This window comes from Neofelis nebulosa, chromosome X (assembly GCF_028018385.1).
Source record: "Neofelis nebulosa isolate mNeoNeb1 chromosome X, mNeoNeb1.pri, whole genome shotgun sequence".
In the NCBI taxonomy this organism is placed as follows: Eukaryota; Metazoa; Chordata; class Mammalia; order Carnivora; family Felidae; genus Neofelis; species Neofelis nebulosa.
In genome coordinates, this window is record NC_080800.1 from 804,294 (window position 1) to 817,562 (window position 13,269).

At 53.4% G+C, this 13,269-nt stretch overlaps 1 long non-coding RNA gene across 2 annotated transcripts; it reads left to right on the forward strand.

The window, feature by feature from the left end:
* The first annotated feature begins 1,992 nt into the window (after nucleotides 1–1,992).
* LOC131502582 (uncharacterized) lies at nucleotides 1,993–9,017 on the forward strand. 2 transcript variants are annotated; one of them, XR_009257083.1, is made up of 4 exons: nucleotides 1,993–2,153; nucleotides 3,034–3,133; nucleotides 6,919–7,050; nucleotides 7,926–9,017. It is a non-coding gene; the product is annotated as an uncharacterized LOC131502582 (long non-coding RNA). The 2 variants fall into 2 exon arrangements; XR_009257082.1 differs by lacking the exon at nucleotides 1,993–2,153 and having other exon boundaries at nucleotides 2,952–3,133.
* The last annotated feature ends 4,252 nt before the right edge of the window (nucleotides 9,018–13,269 follow it).

The window sequence follows — 13,269 nt, forward strand, 5'->3', positions numbered from 1 at the left end:
AGGGGTCCAAGGTCCAGGCAGGGCCAAGGCTCGGGGTCTGAGGTCCAGGCAGGGCCAAGGCTCAGGGTCTGAGGTCCAGGCAGGGCAGAGGCTGGGAGTCTGAGATCCAGGCAGGGTTGAGGCTGAGTCTAAGGTCCAGGCAGGGCTGAGGCTGGGAGTGTGAAGTCCAGGCAGGGCCGATGCTGGGAACCTGAGATCCAGGCAGGGCTGAGGCTGGGAGTCTGAGATCCAGGCAGGGCTGAGGCTGGGGGTCTGAGATCCAGGCCGGATCGAGGGTGGGACTCTGACATCCAGGCAGGGCTCAGGCTGGGAGTCTGAGGTCCACATGGGGCTGAGTCTGGGGGTCTGAGATCCAGGCAGGGCCGAAGCTGGAGGTCTGAGGTCCAGGAGGGGCTGAGCTTGGGGGTCTGAGGTCTGGGTAGGGCTGAGCCTGGTGGTCTGACATCCAGGAGGGGCTGAGCTTGGGGTATGAGGTCCATGCAGGGTTGAGCCTGGGAGTCTGAGATCCAGGCAGGGCTGAGGCTGGGAGGCTGAGATCCAGGACGGGCTGAGCTTGGGGGTCTGAGGTCTGGGTAGGGCTCAGTTTGGGGGTCTGAGATCCAGATGGGGCTGAGACTGGGATTCTGAGATCTGGGCAGGTCTGAGCTGGGGGTCTGAGATCCAGGAGGGGCTGAGTCTTGGGGTCTGAGGCCCATGCAGAGCTGAGTCTGAGGGTCTGAGGTCCAGGAGGGGCTGAGGCTGCGGGTCTGAGATCCAGGCAGGGCCGAGGCTGGGAGACTGAGATCCAGGCAGGGCCGAGGCTGGGGGTCTGAGATCCAGGCAGGACTGAGGCTGGGGGTCTGACATCCAGGCTGGGCCGAGGCTGGGAGTCTGAGATCCAAGAGGGGTTGAGGCTGGGCTCTGAGATCCAGGCAAGGCTGAGGCTGGGAAGCTCGATCCAGGTGGGACTGGAGGCTGGGAGTCTGAGATACGGGCAGGGCTGAGGCTGGGGGTCTGAGATCCAGGCAGGGTCGAGGCTGGGGGTCCAAGGTCCAGGCAGGGCCAAGGCTCGGGGTCTGAGGTCCAGGCAGGGCCAAGGCTCAGGGTCTGAGGTCTAGGCAGGGCAGAGGCTGGGAGTCTGAGATCCAGGCAGGGCTGAGGCTGGGAGTCTAAGGTCCAGGCAGGGCTGAGGCTGGGAGTGTGAGGTCCAGGCAGGGCCGAGGCTGGGAACCTGAGATCCAGGCAGGGCTGAGGCTGGGAATCTGAGATCCAGGCAAGGCTGAGGCTGGGGGTCTGAGATCCAGGCCGGGTCGAGGGTGGGACTCTGACATCCAGGCAGGGCTCAGGCTGGGAGTCTGAGGTCCACATGGGGCTGAGTCTGGGGGTCTGAGATCCAGGCAGGGCCGAAGCTGGAGGTCTGAGGTCCAGGAGGGGCTGAGCTTGGGGGTCTGAGGTCTGGGTAGGGCTGAGCCTGGTGGTCTGACATCCAGGAGGGGCTGAGCTTGGGGTATGAGGTCCATGCAGGGTTGAGGGTGGGGGTCTGAGATCCAGGGAGGGTGAGGCTGGGGGTCTGAGGTCCAGGAGGGGCTGAGCTTGGGGGTCTGAGGTCCAGGAGGGGCTGAGCCTCCTTGCTCCTGACCCCTCTCCTGGGCCTGTAGCTCCCGCCTTGTCCTGTGTCCTCTCTTGGGTGTCCTTGTGTGCATGTCTGTGCCTGGTCCCGTGTTTTAAGGACCCCAGTCCTACGGGATCGGGGAGCCCAGCCTTCTGACCTCGTTGTTCTCAGCGACAGTCTGAAGGTTGGGGCACCAACACGCAAATTTGGGGAGGGCAGGACTGAGCCCACGGACGACAGGGGCGCTTACACGACCCCTTTCCTCAGAGACTCGGGGACGCGGGCACAGAGAGAGCGCCGTCGCTCAGGTCCTGTCACACGGACCCCTCAGGAGCCGCTCGCGTCCCGGACGCAAATCGCCGTGTCATTCCTGGCACAAGACACAACGCGAGCCGCGCGCTCGCGAGATGAAACCCAGCTCCTAAGCGGCCGATCTCGGGGCTGGGGTCCCCCAGGACCCGCGGAGCTGCCTGCGTTCGCAGGGTCCTGTGATCAGCGAGTGATCGGTCCGGGCGGGCCGGGCGGCTGGCGTGATCAAACGGCCCTGCCGCCGCGTTGACAGGTGAGGCGCGCCCTGGCCCGCGTGCGTCCCCGCACGTTACCTCAGCAGCAGGCGGGGCGGAGCCCAGCCGGCTGGGAGGCGGTTGCCAGGGCAACCGGAGGAGCCCGTCAGCCACTCGGGGACCAGCTCTCGGGATGCTCGCGGAGGCCCATACTAATCAGCGGCCGCGGGGGCCGCGCGGGCCAGGTGTCCGGAGCGACGCGCGCGGACCGGCCGCCCGTCACTCGCCGGGGGACGGCCCGTCCCGGCTGCCGCGAGCCCCGGGTGCCCCGGGGGGGCCAGGAGGAGCGGAGCTGGCTTCTGTTCGGATGCGGTCCGGTTTCGACCGCCTTCTGAGCTTTCCGGGAGACGCTGAAATGGGGGCGCTGGTGCCTGGGGTCCCGGGGAGCTGTCAGCTCGTAGCAGCCGGTTCCCTGCCCCGGGGGCCTCCCTGCAGGGCGACCGTTGGAGCTCGCCCCCCCCCCCCCGCCCCGTTCCTCGGGCGTCCCCGCAGAGGAACCCGCGCCCTGGCCCCCCTGCGTCCCTGTGTCGCCATCTCTCTCTGTGTCGCCATAACCACATCCCACGGGCTCTGTCTGCACAGGCCTGACACACGCTGGGTCAGTTGCTTCCAACCCGCGTCTACACCACCCACACGCAAACGCCCTTGAGGTGCGGAATCTGAGAAGGGCGGGACGCCTGGGGGGCTCAGTGGGTGAAGCGTCCGACTTGGGCTCAGGTCGCGATCTCACCGTTCGTGGGTTCGAGCCCCGCGTCCAGCTCTGCGCTCGCATCGCGGAGCCTGCTGGGGATTCTCTCTCTCTCTCTCTCTTTTTGTCTCAAGTCTGCTTTAGCGGTCTTTCAAAATAAATAAGTAAAGTGGAAATTTTTTTTAAAAAAGAAGGAAGCAAAAAAAGAATGCGAGAACCAGCGTCCCGGGCGGCACCCCGTGACCACGTTCACCGGTCAGCCCCGAATCGGCCACGTTCTCCGACTCAGAGGTGAGCGGGGCTGTGGGACGACATAACCCCCCCCCACACACACACACACACACAAGTGGGGGGGGCCCATCTTGGAGGCTGGGTTGGGGGCATTGCCATCGGGCAGGGGGTGTGGCTTTGTCTCAGTCCCTGCGTTTAAACGCCCTCCAGGGGCATCTGGGGGGCTCAGTTGGTGAAGCCCTGGGCTGGGGCTCAGGTCGCGATCTCATGGTTCGTGGGTTCGAGCCCCGCCTCCGGGTCTGTGCTCACAGCTCAGAGCCTGGTTGGGATCCCCTCTCTCCCTCTCTCTGCCCCTCCCCTCAAAAATAAATTAACATTTTTTAAAAAATCCACCACACGCACTAAAGCGCGTCACCCAGGACCCCAGGGTCATGGTCAGCCGGGTTCTTCCCCGTGCGCATGCGCGGATCTATCTCAGTGCGCCTGGAGGCACAGGACCCCGAGGGGCGCCCGCCTGGGGAACGCTAGGACGGGTCCTCCCTGCAGCCCTTTCCTCAGGGGACATGTTTCTCTGGATTTTCCTCTTCCCTCTTGGGCGCCATTGTAACCCATCTTCCAACTTTCCCAGGTTTTCTGCAGGCAGTTCTCACCTTGCCACACAAGACACAGAACTGAGGGGCGGCACAAAGGCGAGCACTGGCGAGTGGCCCTGGGAGTCTGTCTCCAGCACTGAGTCAGGGACTTTCAGGACCTGTGCCCTTTCCAAGGGGACCTTTGGGTCGCGTGTGCTCTCCAAGGGGACCTTCGGGACCTGTGCCCTTTCCAAGGGGACTTCGGGGCCCGTGAGCTTTCCAAAGGGACCTTCAGGGGCCATGCCCTTTCCAAGGGGAGGTTCGGGGCCCGTGAGCTCTCCAAAGGGAACTTCTGGCCCGTGCCCTTTCCAAGGGGAGGTTCGGGGCCCATGAGCTCTCCAAAGGGACCTACAGGGCCCGTGCCCTTTCCAAGGGGAACTTCAGGGCCCGTGCCCTTTCCAAGGGGACTTCAGGGCCCGTGAGCTTTCCAAAGGGACCTTCAGGGACCATGCCCTTTCCAAGGGGACCTTTGGGGCTCATGAGCTCTCCAAAGGGAACTTCAGGCCCGTGCCCTTTCCAAGGGGACTTCGGGGCCCGTGAGCTCTCCAAAGAGACCTTCAGGGCCCGTGCCCTTTCCAAGGGGACTTCAGGGCCCGTGAGCTTTCCAAAGGGACCTTCAGGGGCCATGCCCTTTCCAAGGGGACCTTTGGGGCTCATGAGCTCTCCAAAGGAAACTTTAGGGGCCATGCCCTTTCCAAGGGGACCTTCGGGGCCCGTGAGCTCTCCAAAGGGACCTTCAGCGCCTGTGCCCTTTCCAAGGGGACCTTCGGGGCCCGTGAGCTCTCCAAAGGGACCTTCAGGGCCCGTGCCCTTTCCAAGGGGACCTTCAGGGCCCGTGAGGTCTCCAAAGGGACCTTCAGGGCCCGTGCCCTTTCCAAGGGGAACTTCGGGGCCCATGAGCTCTCCAAAGGGAACTTCGGAGCCCGTGCCCTTTCCAAGGGGACTTCAGGGCCCGTGAGCTTTCCAAAGGGACCTTCAGGGGCCATGCCCTTTCCAAGGGAACCTTTGGGGCTCATAAGCTCTCCAAAGGAAACTTCAGGGGCCATGCCCTTTCCAAGGGGACCTTTGGGGCCCGTGAGGTCTCCAAAGGGACCTTCGGAGCCCGTGCCCTTTCCAAGGGGAACTTCAGGGCCCGTGAGCATTCCAAAGGGACCTTCAGGGCCCGTGCCCTTTCCAAGGGACCTTCGGGGCCTGTGTGCTCTCGAAGGGGAACTTTGGGACCTGTGCCCTCTCCAAGGGGACCTTCGGGACCTGTGCCCTTTCCAAGGGGAACTTCGGGGCCGTGTGATCTCCAAGGGAAACTTCAGGGCCCATGCCCTTTCCAAGGGGGGCCCCTCATGCACGTTGGCTTTGCTTGTGTGCAGAGGGCACTCGGGGAAGGTGACTCCCAGCTCTCAGGGCACAGGTTACCAGCAGGCACCCTCTAATTACCCGGGGTTAATCTCCAGGCGGAGCCTGGGAGGACCGGTAATCTATGGAGATGTAAGCTAATTACTTAATCACTTGCATTTGTAAATCACATTATTGGAAAAGAAATTACTCCGGTGATCGAATTACAGATATCTATCCGCTAATAGCTCTGATTAACTGGTGATGTTAATCTGTCATTTTGAAAGCTAATATTAACAGCATCAATCTCGCTGGAAACATAAGCAGTTTATGCGAAATAGAATTTGGGTCTATTTAAGGTGCAAGGCGGTGACGTGCTGGGTCTGGGGTGCTGTATGGGTGGGTCACGTTGGCCGGTTAAACCTTTGTGGGTGTCCAAAGCCTGGGGGGTGACACCAGACGGGAACATGTGCCTTTTGACCAGCACCGCGAAGGTAGACAGACACAAGGGGACAGGTGATTACCAGAAAGTTCCAAAGGTTGCAGAAATAAGGACCCCCCAGCACCATCAAGAGAGACCCAAAGTGTTTACCAAGGGTTTCTTCTCCATGACAACGTGTCACCCGACGTTCCAAGGGAGGAAGCGTTTATGGGCCAGCATCTCGGTGACGTTGGTTTCCGCCCTAGCAACATAAATTCTCTTGTCTTTAACGCACGTCGAGTCACGATAGAGAAAAAGGAATTTCGGGGGCGCCTGGGTGGCTCAGTCCACGTAGGGCAGGTCATGATCTCACGACTCGTGGGTTGGGGCTCTGTCCCTCTCTCCCTCTGCCCCTCCCCGACTCGTGCTTGCTCTGTCTCTAAAAAACAAAAGAAAAAGAAAAGGAATACAGATAGAATATGTAGATATTACCTATACAATCATTATATATTATATACATAGAAATAGAAGTATTATATATGTTATGTTTATAATATATAATTATCATATATAACATATAAAATTATAATATATATTATAAGCATAATCTATATTTACACCATATTATAATTATATATTATATTATATATTATATATTATGTATTATATATTATAAGCATAATCTATATTTACACCATATTATAATTATATAGTATATTATATATTATGTATTATATATTATAAGCATAATCTATATTTACACCATATTATAATTATATAGTATATTATATATTGTATATTGTATGTTATATGTTATACGTTATGTATTATAAGCATTATATATATTTACACCATATTGTCTTTATCCATTGCTTGGTCAACGGACATCTACATTGTTGATGTACGTGATTTTATAAACAATTACTTTTTTAAAAAAATAACAAGACATCTGGCCAAGAAATGCCAGGTGCCACGGATTTCAGAGGCCACCGCACGTCCCACGATAAACACTGCCTCACAGCACATCCTTAACGCCAGTAAACGTGATCAAGCCACATACCTTAAAGACCCACAGTTGCATTTCTGGGAAGCTACCCAAGTCCCGGAAAGCTCACACGAGGACATTACTGCGGCGTGTCTTGTGAGACCCGGAGCGTGGACACAGCCACCCCGGTTGATGATTTGTGTTCACGCTTCCCTAGTTGACTCACGGACACGGGTCCGAGGAGACACCCGCCCGCCCTTCTTAACATGTGTCGTTGGCCGTCTCTGGTGATTTTTGGAGAGTTCCTTGCAAAGGCCATGGGTTCTTTCCAGCTGTCTCCTCCCCCTGGAGCCCACGCCTGAAACGGGGGGTGGTGAATAGGGAATTGGCCACCTGTCTGTGCCTCACCAGGCAACATCTGTTGGGGAGTAGGGAATATCCTTTCTTCCTATTTAATTTTTAATCTTCTTCTCTCTAGGATGTTGGCAGTAAGAGAGGAGAGTGTACCCGAGTTAGCTTTGTAAAAATGTGCATCTCTGAGAATCTGATCCTGCGTCTCATGGCCTCTTGTAGAGACAGAAGGCACTGCGACAGTGTTAAAACCCAGCTGGTAAGCGTGAAGACATTTGTAGGAGCCCTTCAGTGGAAACACGTTAGGAACAGCAAGACGTGAGCCCTTGTAACTCACCAAGGAAGGTATCACGGAGGGCCATGGGTTGAGCCACGTTGCTTCCTGCCCAGTGGGACCTTATTTGCAGGTGGGACCTTCACAGATGTCGTCAAGTTAAGACGAGGTCACTAGGTTGGGTCTGAATCCAACGGGGCTCCTGTCCTTACAAGAAGACGAGACCAGAACACAAGCACGTGACCACAGGGGCAGAGATGTGTGTGACGCGTCCACATGCCCAAGAACACCAACGATCGCCAGTGGCCACCAGAAGCTGGAGAAAAGCCTTGAGCAGACACTCCCCTGGAGAGACCAGAAGGAGTCACCCGGGGTGATGCCTTGATTTCAAACTTTTGGTCTCCAGAACTATGGGAGAATGAATTCCTGTCATCGGAAGCCCCCTGGTCTGCGGAAATGACGTACCCGGACACAGAGGCTTGTATTGTCAATCGACAGGCTCTTACCGCGTGGCTCCCATCATCCGTGGGGGATTAGGAGTCTAACAACTGGGAGTAGAAAAGTAGGTGCCCCCAGAGCATTCTGTCTGACCCTCCCTCACCCATGGAACTGCTGAGACACATCTGCTGTCTTCAGCCACTACCCCTGAAAAGCTCAGCATTGGTCACCCTGTGTAGGGCCAGGGGAAAGAAAGAGAAACCCTTATATTTTCATTGGCTCTTGGTGACTGAAACCTTGCCAAGAACACAAAACACCAGGGTTGCCTGAAATGTGAGGTTTTCCCATCTGAAGCTCTTAGCATGGTTCACGCTTCTCCCAATTTCTCACTGACCTCTGCGTCTGCCCTGGTCTTTCCCCAGCCTCCCGGTGCCCCCATTTTCAACTTCGCTAACCTCCAGCAGAAAGATCAGCTCGTCGGTGGATTCCCTCACTGGTTCTCGTCAGTACCGTGACCGCATAAGCTGCTGGTGTGCGTGAAGCTCTCTGGGAAAGACAGTATTTTGCCGCTGTTTCGTAAATTTTTAAGTATCCGTTCGCCGGGGAACAGGTCTGCCTTGGGTTCAACCATACTGTAACAGGTCAGGTTGCTGACTTCGTGTTGCCTCAACCAAGCTCATGGTCCTTGCGATAATGAGATGTATAAAATGCCATAACATGTCTTAATACGAGTGTGTGCCCACATGGGAAATGTAAAAGAAAATGGAGACGATTCAGGGTGTGTTAGAGGCTATTAAAGAGCAAAGTAGACTTCAAAAGGTCTTGGTCATACAGTAACACCTTGGATTTCGAGCGTTCTCCAAGATGAGCAAACATGTCTAACAAATTTTAACTTGATAAGCGAGCAATGTCTTGCTTTACGAGGGGTACGTGACACTGAACATCACACGACCACAACTGAGCCGATGGTTCTTTTCTTTTTTTAATGTTTTATTTATTTTTGAGACAGAGAGAGACAGAGCATGAGCAGGGGAGGGGCAGAGAGAGAGAGACACAGAATCGGAAGCAGGCTCCAGGCTCCGAGCTGTCGGCACAGAGCCTGATGCAGGGGTTGAACTCATGAACCGAGAGATCATGACCTGAGCCGAAGTCGGATGCTTCACCAATTGAGCTACCCAGGCGCCCCTGAGCCAATGGTTCTTGAAATTTGCTTTCATAGACAAGTGCTTTGGATTACAAGCATGCGTCCGGAACAAATTTTGCTGCAAACCAAGGTTTTAGCATAGTCTCATCTTTTTTCTGTTGATAAATTTGCTGTTGCAGGAATCAAGTGTGTTCTCGAGGGGGAATCACTAGTATGTTCTTCCTACTGACTTTATAAACCGGCACAACACTTGTATGGATTTCTTTGCATCTCTCTGAGAAGTGGCTAATTGTTCGTTTTACTCTGAAACATTCATTCAATTCAATGGCAACCTCAAAGCACATTAAACACACAAAGTTTAATAATTCCACTTTGGCTCTCTTCCTTTTTTTTTTTTTTTCTAAAGTAGACTGTTCTCTGTCGGGGCTGGGAGAGGATCATTTTTCTCATCGCCCAAAGATATTCTGACGTTTCTGATAGAGATAAGTTAGCTTTTGCCGTTTTCCCCTGATATCTGGTAAATTTGTTAATGCGTTTTCTTTAATAACGTTGACTTCCCACTCTGTCTCATAACTTTGTAAATGGGTCCCAGAGCATCCTTGGCATTTCCTTAGAGAAAGTAATTTCACTTTGATTAAGTTGTAAGGTCTTATCTCTTTCCTCTTCCCGAGTACCTGATGCTCCGAAGCACGTTTTTCAACCTATTTCCACCGCATGCCCAAAGCAGTCACTGAGTGCTAACGTTTTACACTCAATCAAAAAAGAAAAAATCAGCCTATGTAAAAATTCAGAGGGTGTGTTGAATGAATCATTCATACTTCTGATTCCAATGTGAAGGGAACGTGGCCAACATGCAGACATGGCTCCTTACATGTCTAGGCCACACTTACAGCTGGATGTTTAGATGCTTACCGAGGACTCTGGAGTTTTCTGTAATGCCCACGTGGGTTCTCCTAGCCCTTGGGGAGCATATTCTGTGGTGTCTCCTGATGATGCAATGAAGGTAAATCACGGGCCCACGGAGACCTAGAAGCTGCCTTGTCCACATGACGCTTACTTACTCCTCCAGAATTCACAGGGAGGGCATGTGCCTGATTCAACCTAATACGGTCATCAGAGTCCCTTTCTTTTGACCCTGAGCTAGGACACGATTACCACCTCTAGGACACGATTACCACCTCTGAGCTAGGACACGATTACCACCTCTAGGACACGATTACCACCTCTGAGCTAGGACACGATTACCACCTCTAGGATGCTTGCAAGGTCCCATGTTGCAGAACGGACTTCCGACTGAAGACAACTCTGCACAGGCAATCCTTTGCAACCCGTTTAGGCGAACGTTCTCATCCTCAAAGGTGAGCATGTCCCCAGTTTGCGGTAACGTCAGACCCAGAACTTGGAGCGGTTCATCGGTGTGCTTTCTCCCTGGGTATTAAGCAACAGCTCACAAGAGAGGTTGACTCCACGTTGACCAAAGTGGTTCAGAAGCTGTCTTAGGAAATCAACTTTCAAAGGGTAGAGTGTGCTCAGCTCACCACGTTCCTGGTTTCTGCTGTCTCCCCAAGAAGATGGCAGCTGCATAATTTCGTGCATCCTGTTTTTCCTGGTCGTCCCCACCCATGTTTCATGCCATCTGAGACACATCCCTTGTCTTGTGCCTACATCACTCCAGTCTCTGCCCCATGTTCACATGACCACGTTTTCATTGTGGCTTATCATCGTCTCTTCGTGCATGTGTGGGCTGCGATGTGTCCTTATGAGAACACTAATTATATTGGTTTAGGACTCACTTCAGCCTGATTACACCTGCAAAGACCCTACTTCCAAATAGGGTCCTATTCCCCTAATCCCTACCTTCCACATGTCTTCTCTAGGGGACGCAATTCAACCCAGAAGTCTCTGTGACGATGGAAACGTTCCATTCCACACTGTCCAATATGGCAGCCGCCAGCCACGTTTGACTAGGGTGACTGAGGAATTGAATGCTTGCCTTAATTAATTGCAGTTAATTTACATTTAGAACACCACATATGGCTACCGGGCCCTGGAAATGTGACTGAGCCGACCGAAGAGCTGAGTGCTTAATTAACTGTAATAATTTACATTTAAACAGCCACATGTGCTCATTGGCTGCCATATTGGATGGCGTCATTGTGGGAGAGTTGCCAAGTGATGTGGGTACCAGAGATGAAGCTGTTGTGAATCCTCTGGTCAATCAGGAAGCATTTATTGAGCACCTACTATATGCCAGTCCCTGCAGCCGTGACCAGTCCTGTCCCCGTGGAGGTGACATTATCACGGCATGGACATACAGTAGAACACATTTTGGGGGTGATAGATGCCCCAGAAGAAACCACAGCCAGGTGACAGCCTGCAGGGCTGGGACGGACATGTAGCCATATTATTAACGTGTTGGGGGCCAGTCCTCAATGACATTAGAGATGGAGAAAGTTTCCAGAGAAACAGTGGTGCCTAGTGGTTCCAAGTGCAGGCCACAGGGACATCCATATTCTAATCCCCATGTGGTGGAGAGAATAATGTCCCCAAAGACGTCCATGTCGGTATCCCTCAAAGCTGTGAATGTGACCGTCTATGACCTTATGGTGTGAATATCTGTGTCCCCCCCAGCTATGCTGACCTCCTAACCCCCAAGGCAATGATATCAGGAGATGGGGTCTCTGGGCAGAGCTCCTAATCCCCAAGGCAATGATATTACGAGGTGGGGTCTCTGGGTGGTGATTACATCATGAGGGTGAAGCCTTTATTAATGGGATTAATGTTCTTTTCCAAGAGACCCCAAGGAGCCCGCTCACCCCTTTGTCCATGTGAGGGCCAAAATGGCAGGATGACCATCTAAGAGCCAGGAGGCAGATGTTGATGGCTTTGAGGTGGGAGATCATCCTGATTTTCTGAGTCGAAATAAGGGTCCTCCTAAGACACAGGCTAAGGGCGGGGGGTCACCTGTTACGGAGAAAGTGGGCAGCCAAAAGTGAGGTGACGCCCGGAGATTGGAAGGTGCTGGGATCCAACCACAGGAACAGCCAGGAGCCCGGGGACTCAGGTGGCTTCCAGAAGGTGGAGAAGGGGAAGAGACAGGTTCTCCCCTCCCGACATCTTGGTGTCAGGGCCGTGAGACCCATTTTGGACTTCCGCCCTCCAGAACCGCCAAGGATACACCCCACAAACAGCTCTTAGGAGCAACCATATGCACTGAGTCTGGGACCCTCTGTATTCAGACTCTGGCTCAGCAAGCCTGGGATCAGGGCACCTTTTCCACACGTCCTACATTCCCTTCCCTCGACCGTACATCAGGGTATAAGGTGAGACAAAATCGAGACACCCCACTGCCCAGCATGAGAACTGTTCTTTTTTTTTTAATTTTTTTTAACGTTTATTTATTTTTGAGACAGAGAGAGACAGAGCATGAATGGGGGAGGGTCAGAGAAAGGGAGACACAGAATCGGAAACAGACTCCAGGCTCCGAGCCGTCAGCACAGAGCCCGACGCGGGGCTCGAACTCACGGACCACGAGATCCTGACCTGAGCCGAAGTCGGCCACTTAACCGACTGAGCCACCCAGGCGCCCCTAAAAACATTTTTTTAATGTTTATTTATTTTTGAGACCGAGAGAGACAGAGCATGAACGGGGGAGGATCAGAAAGAGAGGGAGACCCAGAATCTGAAACAGACTCCAGGCTCTGAGCTGTCAGCACAGAGCCCTACAAAGAGCTCGAACTCATGGACTGTGAGATCATGACTTCAGCCGAAGTTGGACGCTTAGCCGACTGAGCCACCCAGGCGCCCCAAGAATTGTTCTTAAGTAAAAACAAAACAAAACCAAAATGACCTGGCCATGCATTAAAACCCTGGCAGATCTTTCTAATAGCAATAGTTAGAAGCCACGAATATTCACTGATGTGGTTGGAATAAAGAATTCCTCACAGACACCCGAGAAAAACACAGCTAACGCTTCCCTAAAAGGGCATACATTTAAGGTCCATCAGCACTGACTAAATAATTAGCCTCAGTCTTGAAAATGGTAGAAACCACAGGCCGTTACGTCAGAAGCAAAGAGTGCTTTTCCAATGCTTTTAATCTCTATTTCGACCAAAGATCACACAGTCCAGCTTGAAATCCTTCCTTTAAATTTTTTTAAATGTTTATTTATTTGAGAGACAGAGAAAGAGAGAGAAACCTACCTTGGCCATTCATACTTTTAGACAAGATCTAAGATCCTTTCTCTTTTTCTTAAATTTTTTTAATGTTTATTTATTTTTGAGACAGAAAGACACAGAGCATGAACAGGGGAGGGGCAGAGAGAGAGGGAGACACAGAATCCGAAGCAGGCTCCAGGCTCCGAGCTGTCAGCACAGAGCCCGACGCGGGGCTGGAACTCACGGACCGCGAGATCATGACCTGAGCCAGAGTCGGACGCTTCACCGAATGAGCCCCCCGGGCGCCCCATGAAATGCTTTCTTTAAACTACATGCGAACGGAACATATTTTACATGACAAACGTGTGCAAAGAAACTTGCCCGTCCCAGCCACAGAGGGGTAGAGAACTCTGCCTCCTGTCCAGGCATGAGAGTGAAGGGAGAAATTTCATTTCTCGTTTCAGT